Source organism: Cupressus sempervirens, chromosome 8 (assembly GCF_028749045.1).
Source record: "Cupressus sempervirens isolate cs-2001-9-10 chromosome 8, ASM2874904v1, whole genome shotgun sequence".
NCBI classification, from domain to species: domain Eukaryota; kingdom Viridiplantae; phylum Streptophyta; class Pinopsida; order Cupressales; family Cupressaceae; genus Cupressus; species Cupressus sempervirens.
The window spans coordinates 224,953,965-224,969,644 of record NC_143125.1 but is presented as its reverse complement, the minus strand read 5'-3'; positions in this window follow the sequence as shown (position 1 = coordinate 224,969,644).

Sequence of the window (15,680 nt, the reverse complement as noted above, 5' to 3'; positions counted from 1 at the left end):
AATGAGTTCACATCTTATCCTACCAACCATCATCATTCTCTTCAACAAATTTTGGACTCTCTTTCCTATATGCCATGGATCTCCTCAAGCTAATTTTTTTTTTTTGAAGACCTAATGCTCTGATACCAATTGTTAATAAGTAAATTCCATGCACAATAGAGAGGGCAGGGGGTTGAATCAATGTGAAATATATTTAAACTTAAATTCAAATTACTATGTCCAATCTTAATAACCAAAATAGTGAAATATAAAGAGAGATAAACCACACAAAATGACACAATGGTTAGTTGACTAGGGAAATCCTTGATTAGAGTAAAAACCCTTGTAGGGATGGCACCCACAAGATAGTGTACTAATTTATAAGTTTCTTTTAGAATGACGTGACCCCGTTAGGAGCCAATTACAATGCAATCAATAAAATAGTCATTTTTAAAGAACATATCCCTATTAGGAAAACTTTAACCCTTGTTAGAAGGTTATAACCTTGTTAGAGGTTATTATGGAAACAAATAGACCCATTGTCCAAATTGTTCCAATAATTATGAAGATCAATGCTTCAAGGTAATATATCCAAAATATTGAATTGACTAATTTGCAATTTACTTGCCAATAAGTTCATTTGAAGCCCAATACCATGCATCAAATCAATCTATTCCCTACTCTAATTATCTAGCCTCCAATCTTGCATCATATCACTGTACACATGAATACTTAGATTTTCACTATGATATCTTACCAAGGAAAACATCTTTTCTTTATACCCTTTCCAAATAACTAATTAGGTCAGCTTGTTAGGACTTTCCCATTATACAATTTATTACATAGAACCTCACAAAGGAATAAAAACCTTCTTAAGTATCATTAAATTATTAAATAAAGGTTCCAATTTGTTACAACACATTATACAACAAAGATCAATACATTATACCATCATTATCAATTGCCAGTAAAACATATTGCACGTTTCGCTTCAATGACCCTCCTAGAATGATCTATGATATTTTATATCACAAACATATCATCATGAACATGTATTCAGCCATGATCTAATATATCTATCCTTAATTACATCTCACTCATAAGATATAGCCAATTTCCCAACAACTATCTCTAACAACATTTCCTACTCATTGGTTTACTACAAGTCTTCACTAAATAAAATCTAACTCAGTCAATAATTATCATGAACATAAGAGAACATAAATGTAGCATCTATATTTAACCATTTAAACATAATACCAACCTCACATAGCTTAACCTATTGTTTTCCAACTTCATTGTGCCAATAATCCTCTGCAATCTACAAAATCTCTAAATGTCATGAACTCAATGATAGATCTTGTCATAAATACAAGACATAATCAACATATCCAAGTGCCAACTAAGCTTGTATTTCTAACAATGGGATGTGTAATTTCATAGTCTATTCAAGGGTTTGAACCTATGAAGGAACATCCCATGGATGAATAATATAGGGATTCTAATACTATAAATATGTTGTTAATTAGTTGTTACAAGAAAAATATTGATATTTATTTTGATGAAGATGGTGTTGGGATTCATATAGATACATAGGACTAGGTACATAGGTTACCATAAAAAAGCTATCATAGAAAATGAAGAGTGAACAAATGTAAGTCATGAAGGTGATCAAATATTATCATAAAAAGATGATATTAATTTAAGAAAGCCTACAGAGGAGGAAAACAATTTTCTCATAGTTTTTTCTATCCAACATGCCAAATGCAACTATAATTTGAGAAATATGATAGTTGGGTCAGATAAGGGGAAACCAACAAGTGTGTAAATCAAGCATACCCAATATTCAAATAAATACTTAGGAGTCAACCTAAATATATGATGATTAAGTGAAAAATATTAAAAATTTGAAGGTTCTTTTTAACATCCCCATCAATATTCTAAAGAGGGACAAAGTTAAATAAAAAAACTTCACTCAAGGGGAAAATAATTTTTCTTCATTTTCCAAAAAATCATTTTTTTCCACAACTTGAGGTAAACAAAATTTTCTCTTCTATTATCAATACACCTAGTTTTGATATGGGGCATGCACTTAGTCAGATCAAAGCATTAGTCCCACTAGTTGAGTTGATGAAAATTGATGATCATAGTAATGTTACAATCTCGATAATTCTAAATATTGTGAAAGCCTCAAATAAAGAACATAAAAAGGGTGATGATCATGACACATATGTTGACAAGAAAAATGAAGTGTGTAATGAAGACAAAACAAATCTTTGAAGTATTCTAAAATGTTATTACTATTACCTAGATCTCACATAGCCTAATTTAGATTTGACCATAGAAATAATTCTCTTATAACACAACAAAGTGTTTTCCCTTTTCCCTCTAATATAGGGGGTATGCAGGGTGTAGGGGGTGTAGTGGATCTAGACCAACCTTGTCGCAATTGGTGATACCACTTATGGTCTATCCACCCCTACTTATGCTACTCCCGCACCTTGACTGATATTTTTTTTTTGGGATTGGACAACATAGTATTATTTTTGAGATCTTCTTCATCTGCTAAAAGAAGAAGAAAAACCCTTGGTTTTTTTTCCATTATTAGTTCTTTCAGTAGGTACTATACAAAGTATTTGAAATATGGGGAAAAAATACCATTTGGGAAATATTTCCAAAGGGATTTAATGGAAAAAAATAGAGCAACAAAAGCCCTATTATTTAGGAACTATTATAACTAAGTATCCATACCAAATTGATCTTTTGTAACTCACCTTATTCATAAATAATAATTTGCTGAGAAATTTTATGATTGATTCAAGAGAAGCCAATAGCATCATGCCCTTTGGAACTATGCAACAACTAGGTGTGTGGGTGGATACTACTTATGAGAAGTGTTATGCAATGGATAATAAGACACAACTAGTTGTAGGGGTTATCAAGAACCTAGAGTTAAGATTTGCCACATTTCATGAAGGAGTTTATAGAGTGGATCTCACAGTAATTGATATCCCAGCTTAATACAATATGTTGTCTAGACAATGGAGTGCCATTATAGGTGGACATGTACCACTTGATCTATTATATAATATCATCCCTATTAATGAAAAATATATAAGAATTTATAGAAAGCCAATTTTGAAATTGCACTATAGGAGATCTAACAAGAAATTAGGATAGATCATGAAAGAGTCTCTTCCATTGACAAGATTCCTATTCCTAAAACAATAAAAGAAATTTAATCCTCCTTTGTCAAATCAAATTTTTGAGGAGATATATTTCAAATTTTTTAGAAATAATCAAGCCCATCTCTAAGATGCTAGAAAAGGATGTGTCCATTTGTTGGGATGGAGAAACTATAAATGAATATATGGTCACAAAAGGGGACCTTAAAGAGGCACCATTTCTTATTTCTTTTATTTTTAGTAAATCATTCCAATTGTTCTCTTTTGCTTCATATCGGACTATTGATGTAATTTTTAGAAAAAATCTCAAGGATTTGAACAACCTATTGCATTTTTTAGAAAATCTTTAGAGGCAAAAAAATTCAAGTATGATTTAGTGGAAAAATAAGTGTATGCTCTTGTTAGGGCTATAAAGGCTTTTAGATCATATCTTATTATTTTTCAAATTATTGCTTACATTCCCAATGCTTTTGAAAAAGCTAGTTTTGTGAAATTAGAAGTAAAATGAAGGAGATGCAGACATATCAATAAATTTTAGGAATTCAGTATTGATATTCAAATTACTAAGCTATCATTGGACAAGGCTTAGCCAAACTAATGGTAGAGACAAACTTTGATGTTGCATAAATCACAAATAAGTTGAGAAGGCATGTAGTCTTTAAATATTCCCATGGTGTATAAATGTTATATATTATTTGTGGAGTCAAAAGTATCTTGATAAATTGAGTGAAAATGAAAAGAGTATATTAAAATGACACTAAAAATGGTATGTCTTTATACAAAGAGATTTATATAGTAAGAACATAGATGGGGTCACATTGTTTTATTTGGACCGTTATAAACTTCAAAGAAGTCTTCAAAGAAAAGAACAAAATATTTTGTTGTGGTAAATTTACTACAAGAACCACAAGTCATAGAATCCTAAAAGTGGGATAGTACTGACCTATACTTTTCTTAGAATACTCACAAGTTTGCACACAAGTGTGAATCATATCAAAAGTTTCTAAGTGTTTTTCCACTAAAACCAATGATGATGTAGTCTATCAATAGGGAATTTAATTCATAGAAAAATTTAGTCAATGATCAAGTGAGAAACATAGGAGGATCTTGTTACATTATTAAGAATAACTGAGGGGGGGGGGGGGGGGGGGGGGTGTGAATGAGTTAGCCTCAGGTCCAAATGTACTAATTCAAAATTCAACAACTTCAAACAACTTATTAAGATGGGGTCACATTGTTTTATTTGGACCCTTATAAATTTCAAAGAAGTCTTCAAAGAAAAGAACAAAATATTTTGTGGTGGTAAATTTACTACAAGAACCACAAGTCATAGAATCTTAAAAGTGGGACAATACTGACCTATAATTTTCTTAGAATACTAACAAGTTTGTGCACAAGTGTGAATCATATCAAAAGTTTCTATATATTTTTCCACTAAAACCAATGATGATCCAATCTATCAATAGGGAATTTAATTCATAGAAAAACTTAGTCAATGATCAAGTGGGAAACATAGGTGGATCTTGTTAGAATATTAAGAATAACTGGTGGGGGGGGGAGTGAATTAGTTAGCCTTAGGTCCAAATGTACCAATTCAAAATTCAATAGATTCAAACAACTTATTAAAACTTATAATTCCACTCTGCTAATATAGAAACTTATCAAAAACATTAACTTATTCATTCATCACTAGCTCTTTGTTTAGTATATGCCAACTAATAGAAATAAACAATAGTAAATAACATGCATTACAAAAAAACATTCACACAAGTATGACACTAGATTTAATGTGGAAAATAATTTGGGAAAAAAATACCAAGTAACATGCTAGCACTTTTTTACTCTTCTGAAGTGAGCTCAATCAAGAGCCAACCCTATTAAAGGTTACACAATACATTGTTAGGTGTGACCCTATTAAATGATTTCATCACCTTGTTAGAAGTGGCCTTGTTAGAGGATTTTGGATCATTCCATTAGAATGTCACCTTGATTAAAGAATTTACAAATGATTGTTAGGTCAACCTTGATTAAAGTATTTTACTACCACAATGGTTAGAAAGTAACAACCAGGTTTGATCTGTCAAGATACAACTCACTTTGAAAATTTAGATCTCCATTTAACTCATTCCTAGTTCATTGATTGGACTCCATCATATACTCAATCTCTGATCTTCTTAGAAACCCTTCAAGTAATCACACTTCACCAATCTTCTCACTTTTCCTGTACTAGTCTATTCTTCACAAGTCCTTCACAAGTTCTCCAATCAACAACCATTAAACATTAAATGGTAGCTTTGATCTTTTTCCTCTTAAACATCATTGTAGATCTTAAGGTTTTATATGATTCATTGAATTTGTCCATCAATTTTTCCTTCTACTCCTTTCTTGAAACTTCTAGATACTTCTTGAATCTGTGCCATAAAATTCTTAACAAACTCAATTCATGCATTAAATATGCCAACTCATCAATACTTATCATTCATTTATTTTGAAAAATCCAAAAATTCAACTACGTGGGGCCTCAAATCTTGATTCTTTCACAAACTATTATTTTGATGACACTCACTCATCACTATGTTCTTTAGCTCGATCAACACTGGGTAGCATAGTCTCTACTATTATGTCTCACTTGATCTTCACTATGCTCAGTTTTTACTTCATTTTATCTTTTATCTTTCTCATCCATAACTATCATTCCACTTATATGGTTTTCTTGACTATCTCTTAAATTCCTCAATCTTCTACTTCATTGACCTAGTGAAAATGTCACTCAGTCATGCTTAGTGTTTTAATCACCTTCTTATCTTATCTTCTATACATCAATTCAACCATCTTCTCCACTTTATATAATGATCAAACAACACATTATCCTTTCAAAGACTAACCAATCAAGTGCCCATTGTAATTCCATCACACTTTCTCCTTTTTATGCAACAACTTGACTATCTCACCTTGCTATCTCTTCTTTTCAAATCCTCTTCATCAATCAACTATTATGTCACTCTATACTATTAGAAAATGTCTTACCAATAAGGTTTGACATCAATGAAAACATAAAATATTTCCAATTTTATTTTCCAGCAATCTCCCTCTTTGGCATTTATGGAAAGACCTTTAGTTATCATACAAATACAAAACTACTTTCTCATGATCTTCACTCTATTAGCTCCCTCTATAATATTAATTAGAACTTTATTAATATCCTTAGTTTCATTCTAATTCTCATCCATTTCTCCTTATACACTTCTCCCTCTATGATACCAAATTGTTGATTTTTCATTCTGACATCAATTGTATTAGCACTTGTTACGACTCCCTCTTTGACATCAGTTCTTGTAACTAGATGGTAACACACCAACTCCCTTTTTATTTGAAACTTGTACGATAACTATCATATATCCCTCCCTCTTTAATACTAATGCCAAATATATCATCCAGTTATACAAATCATCCTCTTTTTCACTATTCTGACTGATCTTTGAAATATCACTCCACTATCATCTTTACTTGTAGCTCTATCAACTCATACCTCTATTCATATTTTCATAGATTTAAGAGGCTCCTAAAGTGGGACCTCCTGCATCAATGTTTAAGATATTCTGATCATAACAATTGACACAATGCTTCATCTCTTCTTAGTTTTCTTCAGATAGGGTAATGACCCCTAAATTAATACTTAGATGCTCAAATGCATCCATAGGCAATGCCTTAGTGAATATATCAACTATCTTCTTTGTAGTATTTACATATTCTCACCTCTTTGTCTTACACTAATTCCCTTAAGTAATGATACTTGATTGCAATGTGTTTTGTCTTTGTATGCATCACAAGATTCTTAGATATGATTATAGAACTTGTGTTGTCACAATATATCACCATAGGTTCACTAATCTATTCTTTCATTCCTTTCAACAATTGCTTGACCCACACAATCTTTGAATAATTAACCGCTGCAACAACATACCCAACATCTACTATTGATTTAGAATTAGAAATTTTCTTCTTTCTTGTCCATTAAATCAAGTTCTTTCCTAGAAATAAAGCTCCTCCACTTGTACTCTTTCTATCATCAATGTTTCCATCTCACCAAAATATGCATAAACTCTTAGCTCAAACTTGTCATTCTTCTTGTACCATAATCCATAATATTTTGTCCCTTTCAGATATCTCCCTATGCTTTTCACAAAAATCATGTGATTCTCCTTAGGCTTAGTATAAAATATTACAACAATACTAACAACTAATGCAATGTCAAGTCTACTATGAATAATATATTGTAGTTTTCTAATCATTGATCTATACAATGTTTGATTTACTTTAGCAGAATCATTATTCTTTGAGAGTTTATGCCCAGTCACCATAGGTGTTCCAACTAGTCTTGAATCTTCAATTCCAAAAGCCTTTAATATCTCCTTGATATACTTTGATTGTGTAATATATTTACCTTTCTTCATTTGATAGACTTGCAAACCAACAAAGAACTTTATCTCTCCAAACATTGGCATCTCAAATTATATCTTCATTTCATTAGAAAATGATTTTCAAAACATATCATGGCCTCCAAATATGATATCATCAACAAAAAATTCAACTAGTAATATCTTACTCTCAGATTCACTTTTCAAGTACACATTTCTATTATCATTAGTTCTTGCAAAACCAATTTTCACCAAATATGTATGTAAGATTTCATATCATGCTCTTGGGGTTTGTTTCAAACCATATAATGCTTTGTGTAGTTTACATACCATTCTCTTCTTATTAGTATCAACAAAATTTTTAGGTTGTTCAATGTAGACTTCTTCTAAGATTCCATTAAAAAATGCAAATTTGACATCCATTTGATATTCCTTAAATTCTTTGTAAGTAAAATATGAAAGTAATGTTCTTACTCCTTCTAACCTACCAACTGGGGAAAATGTCTTTCCATAGTTAATATCTTCCTCTTGGGCATATCCCTTACAAACTAGTCTTTCTTTCTTCCTCGCGACTTCACCATTCTCATTCAACTTGTTTTTGAATACCCAATTTTTCCCAATCACATTATTGTCCTTTGGCCTTAGTATTAATTTACATGTATTGTTCTTCTCTATTGGATCAATTTCCTTGTACATTAATTTAATCCAATATTCATTCTCAAAAGAATCTTCAACTATTCTTGGCTCAAACTCACATAGTAGACATGTATCACTCTTCAACTTGCTTCTTGTCATGACTCTTGAATCTTTTTCTCCAATGATTTGATTGTGTGTATAGTGTCTTCTAATATATGTTCATGTCTTCTTTTTTATTGTGTTAATTCACTTGATCTAACTTCTCATCTTCTTCAGGTATTGCTAGTTGTAACTCGACATTGTGTATCTAGTGTTTGGTCTCCTCTCTTTGAGGTTCAACTTCTTCTCTGTGTGGCCTATCTCCTACATTTGCATGATGCTCAACAACATGGTGATGATCGATATAGATTTTGTACTAAACCTTAGTAGTTCCTAGATACTGATGCTTGAAAACCTCCTTCTCTGGTTTAGGTAGGGTACTTGGTTCTCCTTCATAGATGTATACAAAGTTTCTAAAATCCTTAGGTTCTTTCTTGCATTCCTCTTCATTCTTCTCTACAAATTCATCAAGTCTAACATTTTCACTTTCCACAATTTTCTTAGTGTTAGATTTCAAACACTTGTATGCCTTGCTTTTAGTGGAATATCCTAAGAATATACCTTTATCACTCTTTACATCAAGTTTTCCTTTTCTTGTGTCTTTCAATATGTAGCATTTGCTTCTAAAGACTTTGAAATAATTGACATTAGGTGTATAACCATACCAAAGTTCAAAAGAGATTTTATTTATACCTTTCTTCACTTACACTAGATTCAGTATATACACAACAATATTTATAGTTTCTCTCCAATACTTTTGTGAAATATTCCTTTTCATCATCAGTGTTCTTTTACATTCCATGATTGATCTATTTCTTCTTTTAGCTATGCATTCTACAGTGGATTCGTTGGTGCACTCATTTGTATCTTGATTCCTTTGTCATTGCATAATATATTAAACTCATTTGATATGAATTCACCTCTTCTATCTAATCTCAAGCACTTCAAGATCTTACATATTTCCTTTTTTAACTCTATAAAAATACCACTTAAACATTTTAAATGCATCAAAATTTTCTTTTAGAAACATCATAGTCATCATCTTAGAGAAATCATAAACAAATAGAATTACTTGTCACCATAATATATTTGCACTCCAATAGGTCCATATAAATCACTATGATCCAAATCCAAAATATCATTAGAAGAATAAATTCTTCTCTTGAAACTAGAATTTTTCATTTTCCACATTTGGTATTGTTTGCACATCACTTTATCTGGTTTTCTCAATCTTGGTAATTCTCTTACTCTTTTAATCTTAATAATGGTTACAAAATTATCAAATTTTACATGACATAGCCTCTTATGCCATAACCAAACAACCTCAAATTGTGCAAATAGACATGTATCATTATATAGGTCTAGATAGAAGAACCAATGAGTTCGCTAGTAGCATAATAGATCTTTTCCTTCTTATTTTGGAATTCAACTTGGTATCTTGAACTATTCAACTATGCCATACTCAATACATTATATTTTAACCCATAAACCTAGTATCTATTGTCATATATGACCTTATCATTCAATATTATTGATCCTTTAGCTGTCATATAATATGGTGCATCATTTCCAAACTTAACACTACTTCCATTATAATGTTCTATCTTTTCAAACTTACTTGTATGACTAGTCATATGATGTGAGAAACCACTATCAATTATCCATCTATCATTCTTATTCACATGTGAGATAAAAAAAAGTTTTCTCATCTTCATCATATTAATCTTTCATTGCAAACATAAACAACTTCTTTACCATGTTCATCAAAATCACTATCAAAACCATCTTCTTCACCAATGTACCATGATTTATTACCTTTTCCTTTGTAGTCTTTGTTACCTTGTCTATCACTATTATCTCTCCTTCCTCAATATTTTTTATTTTTCCTTCTCTCCTCATCTCCATCAGGACATCTTGCAACAATATGACCAAATTTGTTACATGTAGAATAGATAATAGGAAGTTGACCTTTGTATTTTCCTTTCTCTCTTGGTAGCCTTCTTTTTAATAATGCTTCTAGGTCATCAAGATCATGTTCTGATTCACTGTCACTATCCACATGCTTACTCTTTGAAATTTTTCTCCTTTTTGATCTATCAAGGGTTAGTTGAGACTTGAAAATATATTCAATACTAGAAGGTGTATAGTTATCAAAATTTGATAATTCAAATGTTGTGAGTCTACAAACTAGACTATCCAAGGTTAGATTATTACCAGATATACATCACAGTTCTAAAATTTTAGATACTCTAATTGCATAGATAGGAAGTAAATTTCTAAATATCTTACTTATCACAGTCTCATCAAGTATGTCTCCTCCAACTCCTCTAATAACATTCACAACCTCCTTACTTCGACCACAATACAATGCAACAATTTCTCCTTTCATTCTCATATCATCAGACTTGCCTCTCAAACTTTCTGCTTGAGCTCTTAACACATTTTTGTCACCTTCATGAATTTGAGCCAACTTATCCCACATTTTCTTAGTAGTAGTGCAATCACTCATGTCATCGAACTCAACATAACTCAAAGAAGATGCCAGATCTATCATCATTTGATTGGGCTCCTACTTATCTTTGATTTCCTCAATAGTCATGGGTGTAGCTACTTCAATGTATTCATTGTCCAAGTAGTACAATGCATAATATCCAACACTAGATAGATGCAATCTCATCAAGCATTGTCATGTTGGGAAGTTCTCTTTGTTTAGCTTAGGTACCTCTCTCTTATACATCTTGATATTTAGCTTAAGTCCCTTCAATCTTTCCTTATAATCACAAAATATATGATACCAAATATCATAATATTTATAATGACTAAGGGGGGGGGGGGGGGGGGGGGGGGGGTGGTGTTGAATCAATTATCCTTAGGTCTAGATGTACCAATTCAAAATTTAACAACTTCAAACAACTTATTCAAACTCATAATTCCACTTGGCTAATATAGTAACTCATCAATAAATTTAACTTATTCATTAATCACTAGCTCTCAATTCAGTATATGACAACTAATAGAAATAAACAATAATAAATAAAATTCATCAAAAAAGAACATTGACACAAGTATGATGCTAGGATGTAATGTGGAAACCCAATTAGGTCAACCTTGATTAAAGTATTTATAAATGACTATTAGGTCAACCTTGATTAAAATATTTTACTACCACAATGGTTAGAAAGTAACATCTAGGTTTGATCTATTAAGATACAAATCACTTTACAAATTCAAATTTCATTTGGCTAATTTCTAGTTCATTGACTTGACTCCATCATATAATCCATCTCTGATCTACTTGGAATTCCTTCAAGCAATCAAAATTCACCAATCTTCTCACTTTTCCTTTCTTACGTTGTTCTTCACAAGTCCTTCATAAGTTTTCCAATCAACAACTATAAAGCATCTCTTGTTCCTCCTTATATAGGTAGCTTTGATCTTTTTCTTCTTAAACATCACCATAGATCTTAGGGTTTTATCAGATTCATTAAATCTATCCATCATTTTGTCCTTCTACTTCTTTCTTAAAACTTCTAGAAAATTCTACTTGAATCCACACTATAGATTTCTTAACAAACTCAATTCATGCATTAAATATGCTTGATCATCAATATTTATCATTCACACATTTTGACCAATCCCAAAATTCAACTATGTTAGCCTCAAATCTCGATTCTTTCACAAATTGTTATTTTGTTGACAATCGGTTATCATTGTTCTCTTTAGCTTGGTCAACACTGGGTAGCTTAGTTTCTACTATTCTATCTTTCTCGCTCAATCTTCACTACAGTTGATCACTACTTCATTTTATCTTTTATCTTGCTTGGCCATAAATAACACTTGGCTGATACTTTTTGCTCAACTATTTCTTAAGTTCCTTTATCTTCTGCTTCATTGACCTAGTGAAACTATCAATTGGTCATGCTTAGTGTTTTACTCACCTTCTTATCTTCTCTTTTATACATCAACTCATCTTTCTTCTCCACCTCATATAATGATCAAACAACACATTATCTTGTCAAATAATAAATGGTCAAGCACCTATTGTAATTCTATCATACTTGCTCTTGTTTACTCAAAAACTTGACTAGATACCTTTATATCTCTTCTTTTCAAATCCTCTTCATCAATCAATTGATATGACACTCTATTCTTTTAGAATATGTCTTACTAGTTAGGTTTGACATCAATGACAACATAACAATTGTTCCAATTGTAGTTTCCAATAGATCCTTGTGGCCACTAATTATTTTACTAAGTGGATTGAAGCTATTCCAACTAGAATGTCAACAAGTAAGCTTCTAATGGATTTTCTCCTTGAGAAAACTATTATCTGGTTTGGGGTCCTAATTAGATTGATCATGGATAATGGTGTGTTTTATATTAGATATTTTTCTTGAATTTTTTATTCATATGAAATACAAGTTTTGTACTTATCATTGTACATGCCCAAAATTGTCCCTTAGCATTAATTAAATTTTATTTAATTAATGATCTTTGATAGATTATATAATTAATTTAAACTAATTATTAGTTCTATTTATAATATACTTATTTAATCAAATGAATTCATCATCGAAGTGTTTAAATACAATTTAATCCACCTTAATATTTTTTTAAAAATATATGTTTCCTCCATAGTCCTCCTTTTAAATAAAGTTTATTTATTTAACCCCTCACATGTCTAATTCTTGTAAGTCATGATTAAATTAAACCCTATTTAATTGAATCCTAATTGTTGGTGTAAATAAGTATTTACTTATTACACTTAAGTTTACTTAGATTAATGCATTATTTTATTATTTATTTAGGTGAGACACTTAGGAGTTTGTGTACTCTCATTGAGTTATGCAACTCTAATTATGCACATGGTGTCTACAACATAGGAGTTTGCATCATTCACTGAGTTGTCATGTTGACAACACAGCTATCCGCACTCCTCATTTAGCACATGTTGTCTAAACCATTGATTTGTGTGCTACATCATTGTAGGCTTATCCTCACATCATTGCACTTAATTCTGTCCTTAATGGAGGATAATCCATATTTGGTGGACATGTCCTTGGTTGTATGAATTATCATGTTGCTGACTTCTATGCATTCTAGAAGCTCTCCTGAGGCCTTTATATATAGGCACTCCTAGTGTACTCTCAAGCTGGCATATTGAATGAATATCGTCATTCTGATCATACTCTCTCTATTTTGGTCTACTGTGTGCTTGTGTTTGAGTTCTTTAGTTCTTGGGTGAACTTTGGCCTAAGCCAAATTCTTACATGGTATCAGAGCTCTGAGGGAGATTCTCTATATAGCTATTTGAGATTGTTCATGCTTCAACACCTTGACTCAAATCTAGAGGATCCATAGAAATTGGTAGCGTCTAGAGCCAGATTTGACCTCACTGTTGTGTCTGAAGCTTTAATTCGGTGAAGATCGACTATAAATTTTCCTATATTATGTAAAAGTTGATCATGGGGAAATTTTTTTTTGCAAATCGAAACTCGGAGGCCCTGATTTGCAGTTTGGGTATGGTCATTTTATTGATTTGATTAGTTATTTTTCGGATCTAAATCTCTGCAATTTATCTGTATTTTTGAAATTATTTTTTCAAAATGAGTTAAGCAGAGGAATTTTTTTAGCTGAACTAGGCAGTGACACCCCGACTTAGCTCTATATAGTTTTGGCATAATTTATATATTTTGCAAGAAATTTTTAATCATAGTGGGCATCTCATATTTTCTTGTGAATTAAATCTGCCTATATGGGCTATACCTCTACCAATCTGTAGAGGCCGTATGACAAAGTAGTGGCCAATTTCCATTAATTTGGTAGAAATTCCATTCAATACTCCCCCAACTGGTTGGGCAACAACTTCCAACAAGGGTCTCACAACATGGTGAGAGCACCACATCTAGGGAATTCCTTTTTCTTGTTATCTGTGGTGTGGGTATTTATAAAGTGCTAAGCTCATAATCCCAAAAAATGTGGGATTAAACCCTTGATTTTTTGGTGACCCGCACAATAAAAAATAGATCTTCGACATCACAATTATGTAAATTTAGGATAGAGAACAATAATCTAGCACCACTGTGAATCTTAGCAAAGCACAATTATTTTCTATTGGCTCGCCCCTCCACATCACACAGTGACTTTACAGCCAGTCATTGTGTAGTCATCAAACACCTCAATGTACCTTGTTGACCTAGTTAGCAGCTGTACCCCTACCATGTTTTTATTTTTCATACATTCTGTAGATATTTGTATAGTATGGTTGGACACGTCATCTACCACGTCATTGGGGCATGCAATTTTTGCTGACATCATTAATTTATAGAGTCTAAATTTGATGCCCATCTGGATGTCATTCCAAGGCCAAATATAATTACTATGACAACTGGATGACCGTCAAATTTAACCCCCTCATTCATTGATGCAACCTCTCTCTAGATTGATTTTGGTTTTTGTAGTCTGACTTCGGGAGGCCATAACTCGGACATCTAGACTCCATATCAAGTGCAATTTTTTTTGAAATTGGGTAGAATTTTCTAAATTTTTTAGTGGTGTAGCTATTTTTTAGTTTTGGTGCATAGATTGTTCAAAAATTGTATTTTTTGGTGACTGTACTTGCATAATCTTGCATTTTGCAACTTCAAATGCTCCGTATGGGCACATCTGGAGTTGAAAATAGGTTCCATTTTTTTTTTGAAAATGCATTATTTTTCATCTACTTACCAAATCTTGCTATTAGATTGTAGGGTTGTGTGGACAAAAGTGTCACGTTCAGAAATAGGGACTTTCTTTGCTTTCTCATGCTTCTGAATTGTAGCACATTCTAAAGTTCTAGATTTTTAATCCATCAAGAAGTTGTAACAAGAAAAATCAAAAGTCCACAAAGGCCAAATTTGGTAAGTGGCCCATTGTAATCACACTACTGTTAAAGTGCCCAAAGCATCTATTTTGGGGGGGTTTCTTGATTTAGTAAAAGGGGGGGGTGTTCTTGGTGTTGTGTTCTCTCTTTTATGCACTTTTCTTTCATTTTTTGCATTATGAGAAACTTTAAGTTTCCTAAATTATCTCCTTATAACTATGCTACATGGTCAGTCAAAATGTGGTATCACTTAATGCATAATGGAGTTTCACAATATGTAGATGGTACTCTTCCTAAACCAGCAGGTGATAATGTTTTAGCAAGTGATATTTCAGCTTGGGTAGCAATGGATAGGAAAGCCCTAGGTGATATATGTTTGGGGATAGATGATAAGATCATGTATCAAATCAAGAAGTGTTCTACATCCAAGGAAGCTTGGGATACCCTCGAAATCCTTTATGGTAAAGTGTCTAAAGAGGATGTGTTCAAAATTGTAGATGA